Consider the following 13,376-nt stretch of genomic DNA (forward strand, 5'->3'; position numbering starts at 1 on the left):
TGTCTTGGGATCCATGACCGATTCCATGGGGATCACAGAACAGTATTGCAAAACAGGATCACAAAAGTTGGTTTGGCGATGACTGGGTGAGGGGATCACTGAGCACCAACCATGCATGAGATTTTCCTCCCGGAAGCCATAGTATCATCCCCGTTTAGAGGAGAGGTGGCTGAGGTTCAGAACTCCTCCAGTGGTCTGCAGATGGCCATGCATCCCTATCACTCCACCCCCAGTTGTCGGGACTCTAATTCTGGGGAGGGGCCCAGAACGTGCACTCATCCCACATTCCCAGTTGATGCTGACGCTCTTGGTTGGGGACCACACTTTAGGAACCTCTGCCCTACACAATGGTGCCCTCTCTGAATGAATCTTCTGCCCTTAGGCAGGCCATAAATCCAGCATAGCCCACTTCCCACAGCAAGGTTTAATGATGGATTGCCTTCCCTGTACAGGTTCTAGAGGGTTCCATTCCTGACTGTCACGCTGGTGTCCCACCCTCACAGGACAGCCCCAGACACGACATTCAGTCCCCTGTGAATGCTCCTCCTGAATGCACGGATACGGCTTCCTGGAGTGTGGGTGCACCCCCTGGAGTGTGAGAGTATCCCCTTGAGTGTGGGTGCATCCCCTGGTGTGTGGGTGCATCCCCTGTAGCGTGGGTGCATCCGTGGAGCATAGGTGTATCACCTGGAGTGTGGGTGCACCCCCTGGAGTGTGGTGCATCCTCTGGAACGTGAGTGCATCCCCTGGAGTGTGGGTGCACCCCCTGGAGTGTGGTGCATCCTCTGGAACGTGAGTGCATCCCCTGGAGTGTGGGTGCACCCCCTGGAGTGTGGTGCATCCTCTGGAACGTGAGTGCATCCCCTGGAGTGTGGGTGCACCCCCTAGAGCATGAGAGTATCCCCTGGAGCGTGGGAGCATCCCCTGGAGCGTGGGTGCATCCCCTGGAGCGTGGGTGCATCCCCTGGAGCGTGGGTGTATCCCCTGGAGCGTGGGTGCGTCCCCTGGAGCATGGGTGCATCCGTGGAGCATGGGTGTATCACCTGGAGCGTGGGTGCACCCCCTGGAGTGTGGTGCATCCTCTGGAACGTGAGTGCATCCCCTGGAGTGTGGGTGCACCCCCTGGAGTGTGGTGCATCCTCTGGAACGTGAGTGCATCCCCTGGAGTGTGGGTGCACCCCCTGGAGTGTGGTGCATCCTCTGGAACGTGAGTGCATCCCCTGGAGTGTGGGTGCACCCCCTAGAGCATGAGAGTATCCCCTGGAGCGTGGGAGCATCCCCTGGAGCGTGGGTGCATCCCCTGGAGCGTGGGTGCATCCCCTGGAGCGTGGGTGCGTCCCCTGGAGCGTGGGAGCATCCCCTGGAGCGTGGGTGTATCCCCTGGAGCGTGGGTGCACCCCCTGGAGTGTGGGTGCATCCCCTGGAGCGTGAGTGCATCCCCTGGAGCGTGGGTGCGTCCCCTGGAGCGTGGGAGCGTCCCCTGGAGCGTGGGAGCGTCCCCTGGAGCGTGAGTGCATCCCCTGGAACGTGGGTGTATCCCCTGGAGCGTGGGAGCATCCCCTGGAGCGTGGGTGTATCCCCTAGAGCATGAGAGTATCCCCTGGAGTGTGGGTGCATCCCCTGGAGCGTGGGAGCATCCCCTGGAGCGTGGGAGCGTCCCCTGGAGCGTGGGTGCGTCCCCTGGAGCGTGGGAGCATCCCCTGGAGCGTGGGAGCATCCCCTGGAGCGTGGGTGCATCCCCTGGAGCGTGGGAGCATCCCCTGGAGCGTGGGTGCATCCCCTGGAGCGTGGGTGCATCCCCTGGAGCGTGGGAGCATCCGTCAGTGATGAATTCGCTCCCTAAGTGATCCCCAGGAGAGGGACCACGCAGGGTGAGGGGAGGCACTGGAAAGCTTGGAGAAACTGCCAGCGGCTTCCGGAACAGATGCACAGGGTTAGGGCTGGAGAGCTGTGTGGTGGGGGAGCAGGGCAGGGCCAGCCGCACCTGCACGTGCCCGGGAAGCATGATGGGCAGCCGCGGACGCACAGACTCGGACGAGAAGCTCCCTGCAGTCAGCACTGTAACCAGGGGTGACTTCCGCGTGCTGAGCAGGCCTGGGACTGAGAGGTGGGGAGCCCCCGTCTGCTTTATTCCCAGAGGGTACACCGGGCTTCTTTGTCAGACTCTAGCTGGCTAGAGCCGAGCGGCGTACCCTCGTCCATGCTGCGCACCTTAATAGTAATCAGGCTGTTCAGTAATGACATACGGGAGGGCGTTTTTGTAATAATTACAGTTGCCATGCATTGAGTGCCTATTATGTACCAGACACTTGCTATCCTCAACCTCATTCAGTCCTTCCAGAACTCTAGAAGGCAGGTGCTGGGATGATCCCCATTTTGCAGATGAGGAAACTGAGGCTAAGGTCTTAGTCACTAGGAAATGAAAAAGCTACTGTCTCTCCATCTCTAAACTGTCACTTTCCACTCAATCCTCCTGCCCCTCATTTCCTGAACACCTGCTCTGTGCAAGGCCCTGAGGGGCACCGAGAGATGAATCATTCAAGTAGTCACTTGTTCAACAGACTCTTTTCCAGCACTTACTATTTGGTATGGGCTTATTTATTTATAGCCTGCCTTATTTCCGAAAGCACTTCACATCACTTCTTTACTTGATATACAAGAGAATAAAAATGTGGAAACATGGTCATGTGACAGGCGACAGATGGAAAACAGAAGTCGGGAAGGTCGGAATGAGACAGGGACGCAAGGTAAGGATCTTGAGGGCCTACACGTTACGGAGACAGGCCACAGACTGTCCTCTGAGCTTTCTAGCAGGCAAAGCCCAATTCGGTGCGGTTCAGGGTCCCTACGACGCGGACAAACCACTGCTGAGCCGAAACGAAACACACCTCTCGGAGGCCCTGAGACCAGAGAGGCCTCGTGAGCTGGCAGGAAGAGCTGGCACGGGGAGCCCGAGGCGCAGTGTCCCCAAACAGCGTGCGTGTTGCACGTACAGCACGAGTCTCAGGCTGTTTCCTGGACTCCCCTCCGTGCTGGCCCAAGTCCCAAAGCCGAGGAGCAGCCCAGAGGAGTGACCGCGCAGGGCAGGCAGCCGCTCGCCGGCTCCATCCACTTGCAGGCTTTGCAGGGAGCACTTGCAGCAAACTTGCAGCAAACCGCAGTCCACTAGCTAAACATAAGCTCTGTTTGGCCGAAAAGCGTCTTTGAACGGTTTGAACTGGTTGTCAACCTTAAACGGGTTTCATATAAAAATCCAGATTTGGGTGGTGTATTATTTTTATTTTATTTTTTTAATGAATTTGACAACGAGAGGCCCAAAGAACAAAACCGGGCCAGAGCTGAGTGGTTTTCCCGTCAAGCCGTCCATGGTCCCCCAAAGGCCCTCTTGTCTTTACCTTCCCTACCTGGCTTTGCAAGTCCTGGGGGCTGGCAGCCCCGTCTTCAGATATTCTGAGGTGTGGCACTTTCGCTGCACATCAGAAGCACCCAGGAACTTGTTTCTCGTGCGGAGCCCCAAGTCCTGCTCCTTGGGCTCCGACAGGCCTCCCTCCCAACAGGCCCTGGAGGGCTGGGTGGGCCCGCGGTGATTGTACACGACTCAGCACTGCTGATCCAGATACATGGATGAATAGTGTTTCGACACGACTTTTGGCCAGTACAGTGGGGTTGTGCGTTCAAGGCCCGGCTCCCCAGCAGGGGCCCGCAGGGCAGCTCCTCGCTTGCTGGGGAGTTCCTAAATCACAGGCTCCAAACGACAGTGCTGCTCAACAGTAGACCCACCTGGGGAACTTTTCAAACCATGCTCCCCAACTCCATGTTCACCCAGCTCCAGGCCACCTCCCAGACCAATTAAATAAAAACCCCTGAGGATGAGAACACAGGCATCAGCATTTTAAAGCGCCACAGGTGATCCGAGGGTACTGCTGAAAAAGGGGCCCCTTCTCTGAGCCAGGTGGAGACACCAAGATGAGCACAGCTCCTGGGAGAGGGCAGAGGCAGAGGCAGCGAGGACGTGGACTGGCAGGACGCATGAGTACCCTGGGGAGCCCAAGCAGGGGCACCTCTCCCACCCCGGGCGCTCAAACTCTCCACCCCACATCCTCCAGAGGAGAGGCCTGGACTGAGTTTGGGGAATAAATACCATGCAGCCACTTAAAGAAGGAAATCCAGCCAAGGCAAGGGTATAGTCCAAGGTTCTGAGGCCCCCTAGGAGGGAGAAGGTGGAGCCAAAGGTTCTGGCTCAGCTGAATCAAGGGCGAAAGTGGGGAGTATAAAAAGAGGCCACCAAGGAGGGAAGGGGCCAAATCACAAAAGGCCTTGCGTGCCAAGCTAACAAAATTGAACTTGACACTGAAGCTAGAAGGAGCCCCTGGAGGTTTTTAAGGCCTATAGAAGAACAAACCCCTAATGGGCTGGGGTTATCAAGGAGGGCTTCCTGGAGGAGTCGGACTTGAGCCAAGGGAAGGGTAGGATTTGGAAAGCTGGCAGGGAGGGAGAGGTGTGGCTATTCTGATTAGCTGCTGCAGTTAAAACTCTTGAAAACCCTTCCCTCCCCACACCCTTTGAAACCGTTTGAATCACAGACTGCCTGTGTTGAAGCTGTGTTTGTTATTTGAAAGCTGTGGTTTCTCTTTAACAGATTCTGGGCCCCATCCTTTGACTAGGAACCAGGAAGGAATGAAGGACGCACCCTCCTGCCCAGAGAGCTAATTACTGAAATACTGTGGGCCTCACCAGGGTGTACGGCGTCACTGGTCTCTGTCCTCCAACAGCTCGGAACTTCTAACTGGTCAAAGTTTTCAGTACATTTTTATAGGCTGCCCCCAAGCCAACTGGAAGCTTTTTTTCCATAAACGCTCCCTGAGACAAGTAGCCAGGTTTCGCATATTAAAATGTAAACGTCAAAAGGGTTGTTAAAAAAAAAAAAAGATGCAGGCTTTTTTTTGAGGCCTCAGCTCAGACTCCCCATCGGAGTTCAGCAGCCTGTGCCTGTTTTGTTTCCTGCAAAGCTGATGGTCAAGTTATAAGGACGATGACTGTCACTGATCACTTGCTCGTCCACTCACTCAAAAACACTGGGCATTTCCTGGGAACCAGGCTTTAAGCAGGGCACCAAGATGGGAGGGTGCCTCAGGCACGGACGTTCCATCCCCACCGCATGGAGGCTCAAACACTTCACAGCTTACAAGTTGGCACGTGCGATTTAGTAAGCAATATGTACTTTTTTTTATCCTCAACTGAGGATACTTTTGCATTTATCTTCAGACAGAGTGGGAGGGAGAGAGGGAGGAAGAGAGAGAGAAACTTCGATGTAAGAGAGACACATCGAGTGGTCGCCACCCACATGACCCCAACTGGGGCCGGGGACAAACTGGAACCCAGGTACATGCCCTTAGCAGGAACTGAACCCGGGTCTCTCTGGACCACAGGCAGATGCTCTAACTGCTGAGCCAAACCGGCCAGGACACGATATGTACTTTTATCCCCATTTATCAGAGTAGGAAGTCGAGGCCCCAGAGTCACGATGCTAGTAAGTGGTAGAACTTGACCTTGGGTCACCCAGGTTTAAACCCTAAGTTCTGCCCACTCTATTTTGATCCTTTTTAAGCAATACCATCTGTTATTGGCTTAAGTTGGACAATAGCTCCAAGAAGTTTAGGTTTAGCTGCTGTCACTTATCATCTGTTTAGAATTCACCTCCACCTTGGAACCCCAGGTTCCCTTTTAGGGGAAATTCCCCATCATGAGGAAGGGACAAACTAGCATCCACTTCCCATGCAAAAGCCTAGCGAAGCAAAACTCTTCCCCAGCATCTCCTCCTGCCTGGACAGCAGACCGGAGCCTGCGAAACAATGTCTTCCAATCAGATAGTCATTCCCGGGGCTGCTGCTTGAGTGAGTGGTGAGGGGACCCTGGCAGGGCAAAGTCCGGCTCAGTGGAGACCCTGGATAGGACTGTGCCTGCAGCATTCCCTGGGCTGGGGTTCCTGCACTCTCTTGGCTCTGCCCTTTGTTCAAACCTGTTCTCCAGCCTTTTGTCAGTTCGGCGAGCCCTCACCATCTTTCAGTAAGTCCTTTCTTGCTGAAGATGACCGGAGATGGTAATGGTCACTTTATCCAAGAATCCTCACCGATCCAAGGTCATAGGTCCCCATCCTGTTTACATAGCTAGCAAGAAAGGGCCACCCCCCTTGGTGCTGTGGGCACTGATCTTACCAGGAAAACCATGTTTGAAGGCTATGAAAATGTGGGCACAGTCCCTCTTGCCAAGGCCCCGGAAATATCAGAGCAGACAGACTCCGTTGTCCAGGCTGCTGCCTGCGTCCTGAGAAGCCAAGTGGCCGAATCTTCTATTCCATGTCTCACTGCTGAGTTCCAGACCTCAGCTCGTCAAGCCTCCACCAACCTCTTTCTTCTGTGAGCCCACTCCATCTGCATCCTTTGGCCTCCTTAGGGTCCTAAGTGCAGAGAAACAGTAAAACGCGTGGGTGCAGTCTGCCGTGGGTGCGGTCTGCCAAAGGAGGGAAGGGTGTTCGGCCCGGGGGGAGGACCTGCCTCTGGGTCGTTCGTGCTCAGGAGAGGGGACTATGAAAGACCCGAGCCATGATCTGTTCTCAGGGACTGTGAAAGGCCCTTCGTGGGCCAGGGTTCTCCAGGAAAACAGAACTCGCTGGATATGGACAGATATATTTGGAGATGTCTTTATTTTAGTTTTAAGAAGTTGGCTCATGTGACTGTGGGCCTGCCAAGTCTGGGATCTGCAGGGCCAGCGGACAGCTGGAAACTCGGCTGAGTCAATCCTATGGCCCGAGGCAGCGTTTCTTCTCCAGGAAACCTCAGGTTCTGCTCTTAAGGCCCCCACACACTATTGAGGGTACTTTTTATTTAAGTCAGCGACTGTCGATGTTCACCACATCTATACAATACCTCACAGCCACACCTAGTTGTTGATTTAATTCATGTCTGATTAAATAACTGGGTGCTAGAGCCCAGTCAAATTGACACAAAGTTAACCATCCCAGAGGGGTCCTCCTTGGTGCTGCAGGTGACTGGCAAAGGTGGGTGACGGCAGGCAGGAGGGACCAGCAGGGAACACTCCAGCTGACCCTGGGCCATCTCCTGGCTGCAGACGAGGACATGATTCCTCAGTCATGCCAGGGGGGGTTGCCAGACGCCGGACTGGCCGTGCAGGGTGTGTGAAGAGGTTACCCATTGTTTGAGCCCAGCTCTTCCCTGCTGTCCCTGTGACCCTTGCTGCAGAGGCCTGTCCCTGTCTCTCCCTCTGCAGTTTGTCCGGCTGCCTTAGCATCTCTGTTTTGGCTGGATGTCCATACATGCTCTGCCTGCTGTCCCCACCCACCCTACGTAATTCCGGGGCCTCCGGCCTGAATGCTGAGTGCTCCAGACTCCTCCCCTTGTCTTCTAGTCGCCCCAGAAACACCGGCCACCACACACCTGGTCCCGCCGAAGCCTCACAGGTGGGATCCGGACCCCAGGGCGACTCCTACCCAGGGCGTCCCCCACGCAAGCTCCCTCCACGCAGCTCTGCCCAGATGGTTCCTCCCTCTGTGGCCGGAGGCATTTGGGACTTTGAACTATGATCTTGGAAGAAGCAGCCATAGATGAAGATCTGAGTGGTCCCATCTAAACCTCTTAGAGCTGTTGCCCCAATTTAGGCCCAATGATCGAGGAGCAGAACAGACCACAGAGAGAAACCACAATGAGTTTCTCAGCAAGAAACAGCAAAAATGTTTTTTTAAATCCTCACCCGAGAATATTTTTCTATTTTTGTTCAGACAGAGTGGAAGAGAGAGAGAGAGAGAGAGAGAGAGAGAAACACTGACTTGAGAGGGACACACTGAGTGGTTGCCTCCTGCAGGACCCCAATAACGGCCAGGGACGAATCACAACTGAGGTACGTGCCCTTGACCGGAATCGAACCCATGACTCATTGGTCCACGGGCCAACGCTCTAACCGCTGGGCCAAACCGGCCAGGGCAGCAAAAATGATCTTAAATAGCCATGGGACTCTGGTGGCAGTCACAGCCGCTCCAAGCTGAAAGAGGTCCCAAAGGTCACGCAGACATTCCCTCACCCAGACGCAAACTCCCCCTGAAATTCATGCAAATGTCACATATCACAGGACACTCAACCAGAAGGGCTTTTAAGGAAATTCTGGCAGAAAAAGTCAAGAGGACTGCTGGAGAGGGGACAAAAGCAACATGATGTGAACCTCTGAGCTAATGGTGGTACGTCTGCCCATTTACCCTTGACCTGCTGATTAACCTCCTGATATATCTGTGCCCCACCACCACCCGTCATTCATCCTTAAGATACATCTCCCACCTAGCCTGTGTGGCTCAGTGGTTGAGCCTCGACCCATGTACCAAGAGGTCGCAGGTTCGATTCCCGGTCAGGGCACATGCCTGGGTTGTGGGCCAAATCCCCAGTGGGGGTTGTGCAGGAGGTGGCTAATCGATGTTCTCTCTCATTGATGTTTCTATCTCTCTCCCTCTCCCTTCCTCTGTCTCTAAAATCAATTAAAAAAAAGAGAGAAAAAAAAAGACACATCGCCCTCTGTCCCCACCCCCACTCCTAGCCAAGTGCCTGTTGAAAATGTAAATGAGGCACCACTTTATTTTTAACAGTCAGGGAGACTACAATTCAGAGAAGAGATGAGACCCACCCATGGCTCCACAGCAAGTTTGAGGTTCCAACAGGACCCCCCGCGTCTGGGTGAGGCTCTCTCTTCCCCTCCTGGACTCACAGACAGGGCAGACACTCTCTCATTTCCCCACAAAAGCCACAGGTAAAGGTGTTTATGGTTTGGCAGCTAACCAAGGCCACAAGCACTTCAACAGGTCACAGTCTGACCCTGTCATCTGTTTTGTGTTTTTCTTTTTCGGGTTTTTGTTTTTTTTTTTAAATTTTTAAATGGTGTTAACAATCATGCTTTCGTCCACGATTTGAAAACTTTCAGCACCTCCATGCTGAGGACATTAAAACTGACACCCCAATTCAGGCAACGAAACACAGGGCCACGTAGCTGCCTGCCTGCTTCCAAGGGCGCTAGCACCTTTATCATAATTATTTCCAAAAACTGCACTACCGTAGTAAGTATTCATATCTATGCAAAGCATTTCCTTCTGTGCAGAGCCCTTCATCCGTGCTAATTTGTCCAGTACTGGACAGATTTCCCAAATGAAATCATGTTCTCTCAGGATACTGCCGTGCCTTTAAATCAGGTGAATTTATTGTATGTGAATTATCTACAAATCTCCGAAGTTGACTTTAAAGATAAAACAGTGAGCCTTGGCTGGTTTGGCTCACCGGTAAGAGCATCGGCCCCGAGGACCAATGAGTCTCCAGTTCAATTCCAGTCATGGGCACGTACCTCGGGTTGCGATTCATCCCCAGCCCTGGTTGGGGTCGTGTGGGTGGCGGTCACTCGATGTGTCCCTTTCATGTCGATGTTTCTCTCTCTCTCTCTCTCTTCATCTCTCTCCCTCCCACTCTATCTGAACAAAAATGGAAAAAATGTCCTCGGGTGAGGATAAAGAAAATAAAACAGCGAGTCCTGGCCAGTTTGGCTCAGCGGTTAGAGCATCAGTCTGCGGTCCAGAGAGACCCGGGATCGGTTCCCAATAAGGGCATGTACCTCGGTTGCAGTTTGTCCCCAGCCCTGGTTGGGTCATGTGGTGGCAACCACTCAACGTGTCCCTTTCACGTCCATGTTTCTCTCTCTCCCTCCCACTCTATCTAAACAAAAAACAGAAAAATGTCCTCCGGTGAGGATAAAAAAAAAACTGAGCCCTGGCTGTTTTGGCCCAGGGGTTAGAGCGTCTGCCCACAGACTGAAGAGTCTTGGGTTTGATTCCAGTCAAGGTCAGGTGCCTTGGTTGCAGTTCGGTCCCCAGCCCTGGTTGGTCAGGGTCTGGTTGGTCAGGGTCATGTAGGAGGCAACCAATCGATATGTCTCTTTCATCTCTCTCTCTCTCTCTCTCTCCCTCTCTCCCTCTCTCTCTCTCTCTCTTCCCCGCCCCCTCCCTCTCTTGCACTCTATCTGAAGATAAATGGAAAAATATCCTCGGGTAAGGATTTAAATAAATAAATAAATAAATAAATAAGACAATGAGAAGTCACATGTGACTTTTATTTTCTTCCTGTGCTTTTCTACATTTTCCAAGTTGTCCTTAATTGAAAGAAAACACAGACAAATGTAGCAGGTGGAGGAGGAGGGTGCAAGGCAGGAGACCTTCTCTGAGGATCTTTGGCCTCTGGTTGTCCCCCTGATAGGCAAGTGCAGATACTGCTGAGGGTAAGGGGAGCAGCCCTCACTCCCTACTGTGTGTCGCCTTGAGGAAATTACTGCACGTCTCCAAGCCTCCATTCTCTCCCCTGTGCTCGGTGCTGCCAACCGGGCCTGGCTCACCAAGCTGTGGCAAGTCACATAACAGACATGTTGGGACACTGAGCTCTAATGGTTCTGCACACGTGACCAAACCTCTCCTTCTGCCATCCTGCCACAGTCTCCCTGCCCCGTCCATCTTTATATTATCGAATATTTCAAACATACAGAACGTAGAGAAGAAGTTTGAGACTTGAGATGGAGAAGGATCAGAAGGAACAACTATGGATTCAGCTTTGTCAAATCTTGACACCTTACCATATTTGCTTTAGATATTTTTTCCTAGGAACTAAAACATTACAGATATAATTAAATCCCTGTGTACCCTTTTCTGACCTCATTGCTGCCCCTCCCTTCCCAGAGATAACCCCTCTCCTGAGTGTGGTGTCTTTGATATTCCATGCATATTTTAACACTTTTCCTGGCTGACTGGGTCCCTAAGAATATATAGGTAGCACGGTGTTGAATGTTTAAAACGACTGCTGGTATCACACTGCACCTACTCTGCAACCTGATGTTGTCTTTTCTGTGTTGAAGCTTATAGCCTTAGTTTCTTTGTAGTCTCCGTGTGTTGTTTTATTGTATGAATGGATCACAATGTATCTATCTGGACAGCTGTTGATGAATAACCAATGTCTAATTTTTACAATTATATGTGGAATGGAGTCAGTGAACTGTGGATGAGAGCATCTTGAACTTGGTTGTATATTGCCAAAGTCCACTTCAAAGCTGGTAGTTGTTTGTCTCCAACCATGGTGCTATGAGGGTTCCAAAGGTGCCACGTTCTCGCCACCCCTGCCCCCTCTCCCCACATGGACAGACTTCTTCTTTGCCAGTCTGCTGGATGTGAAATGGACTCTTTATTTGCATCTCTCACATGACCAGTGAGGTTGAACCTGATTTCATATTTTTGGCCATTTAGGTTTCCTCTTTTGTGAATTGTCTATTGATATCTTTTTTAAAAAAATGGAACTGCTTGTCTTTCTCTTGTTTGTTCACACTTTAAACCTACTCTGCCAGGTCCCAAAGCAAATCCAGATTATGGCATTTCTCTGCTCTAGACTCCACTAGCTCCTGCTCAGTGGCCCCGGATGGCCTGTGAGCTGAAAATCACAGGAGCTGAAAACCAGCCCATTATACTCAGCTCCACCTCTCTTCCAACCTCACCTTCTGCTGCTTCCCTCCACACACTGAAGTCCAGCCCAACGCACACAACTCACTCCATCCCAGGTTCCTGCATGTACAATCTCCTTCACCTCCCCAGTTCCACATTCTACCTAAACACCGCCTTTCCCATGAAATTTATCTTCTCCTCTCAATTCAAAGTTAAAGTCGCCTCTAAACATCACTGGTAACACTAGACCTTTCCAGTGGCATTTATAATCCCCTACTTTACAGTGCCTTAACACCTTACACACCTTTTTTTTTTTTTTAATTACAAAAGTACCTGCTCCTTAGAGCACTGGCCCAAGGACCAAAGGGTCTCAGATTTGATTTCTGGTCAAAGGGATGTGTCTGGGTTGCAAGTTTCCCTGGTTCCAGTCGGGGTCATGTGGGAGGCAACCAATCAATTTGTTTCTCTCACATTGATGTTTCTCTCTCACTCCCTCCCTCCCTTCCAGTCTATCTAAAAAATCAATGGCAAAATATCCTTAGGTGAGGATTAATCAAAAATAAAATTAAAAAGTACCTGCTCCTTCATCATGCTATTTTAACTTTCATTCATAATCCAGTTTAATCTCATCTATGCAACAGCCCTATGAGATGGAGTAGCATTAGTACCCCCTTTGAGCAGATGGAACCTGGCTCACAAGGGGACTAGCTCGCCACCCACACTGGCTCTAAGGCAGAGCTGGACTTGAAGGCAGGACTCCTCCAATTCCATGTCCAGTTCACTGCACCATGCCTGTCATATTTACATATGTGTCGTCAATGCTTGTACCAACACCTGACACCCCCATGAGGCTGTGGGCCCCACAGCTTCCAGTTCTATTCCCACCCAGGGGGGCACTCAATGAATATACAATTTTTTTGATTAAGTACAATTACAACATACCCACTAGGTACCCAGGGTTTTGTATACACTCATTCTAACCTTCCCAAAAACTCAATTTGGATGAGGAAACTGAGGCTGAAGAGTTGAAGTGATATGTTCAGGTTCTAGGGCCAGTAATCAGTGGAGCTGGCCTATGAGACCCAGAGTAAGTGCTTCCTTCTATAATGTCTGCCCTGCACACCCTGAAGGCAGACCCAGCGGCCTAGAGAGATCACACTCCAAGGCCGGGAGGCAGAGGGCAGAGGGTGAGCAAGTTGACAGCGATCCGAAAGCTGGGGTGCGGTGAGGTGGGGAGGGGAAATGATGTCCACTGGCCGCTCCTATGCTATACACACTTCCCCAGCCTCAAGGGGGTGTTTGCAGAGTGTGATGGTAGCACGCGGGAGAAGGGCTGAGGGATAGGGAGTCGGGTAAAGGGTGGGATGTTGTTGACAAGTGTTCCCACCGTCCCCACACAAAAGTGAGTCTGGTTGGGGACATGTCGGCCCTTTCTCCCCAGGGCCAGGGCCCTGTGTAACCGGAGTCATGCTCCTTGCTATTACCTGTTATTCCTTAACATCAATCTGCTATTCCTATGGCTGTGTATGTTATCTTTCACTGTGAGCCATTCATTTGTACTTTGTTACTGTGCCTGTGTGTCTGCCTTATACGTAAGTTCTGTTGCGTGTCTGTGCTGTGTATACTGTGTCTCTCCTTGTTTGCATCTGTCTACACTCTGTGGTCGTCTCTTTGTATGTTCGTGGCATGCATATGGTGTGCTGCGGACTTGTGTGGGTGCCGCGTGCGGTGTGTACGTTTCTGGGTGTATGCTCATGCTGGGTCTCGGTGCTGCCCGCGCTGCCAGCGCAGGGAGCTGTGCGTTTATGTTGTGTGAATCCCGTTTGGGTGGCCCCGGGTCGTCCTGTGCCAGCTG

The sequence above is a fragment of the Molossus molossus genome, unplaced genomic scaffold, assembly GCF_014108415.1.
Source record: "Molossus molossus isolate mMolMol1 unplaced genomic scaffold, mMolMol1.p scaffold_m16_p_14, whole genome shotgun sequence".
Taxonomy (NCBI): Eukaryota; Metazoa; Chordata; class Mammalia; order Chiroptera; family Molossidae; genus Molossus; species Molossus molossus.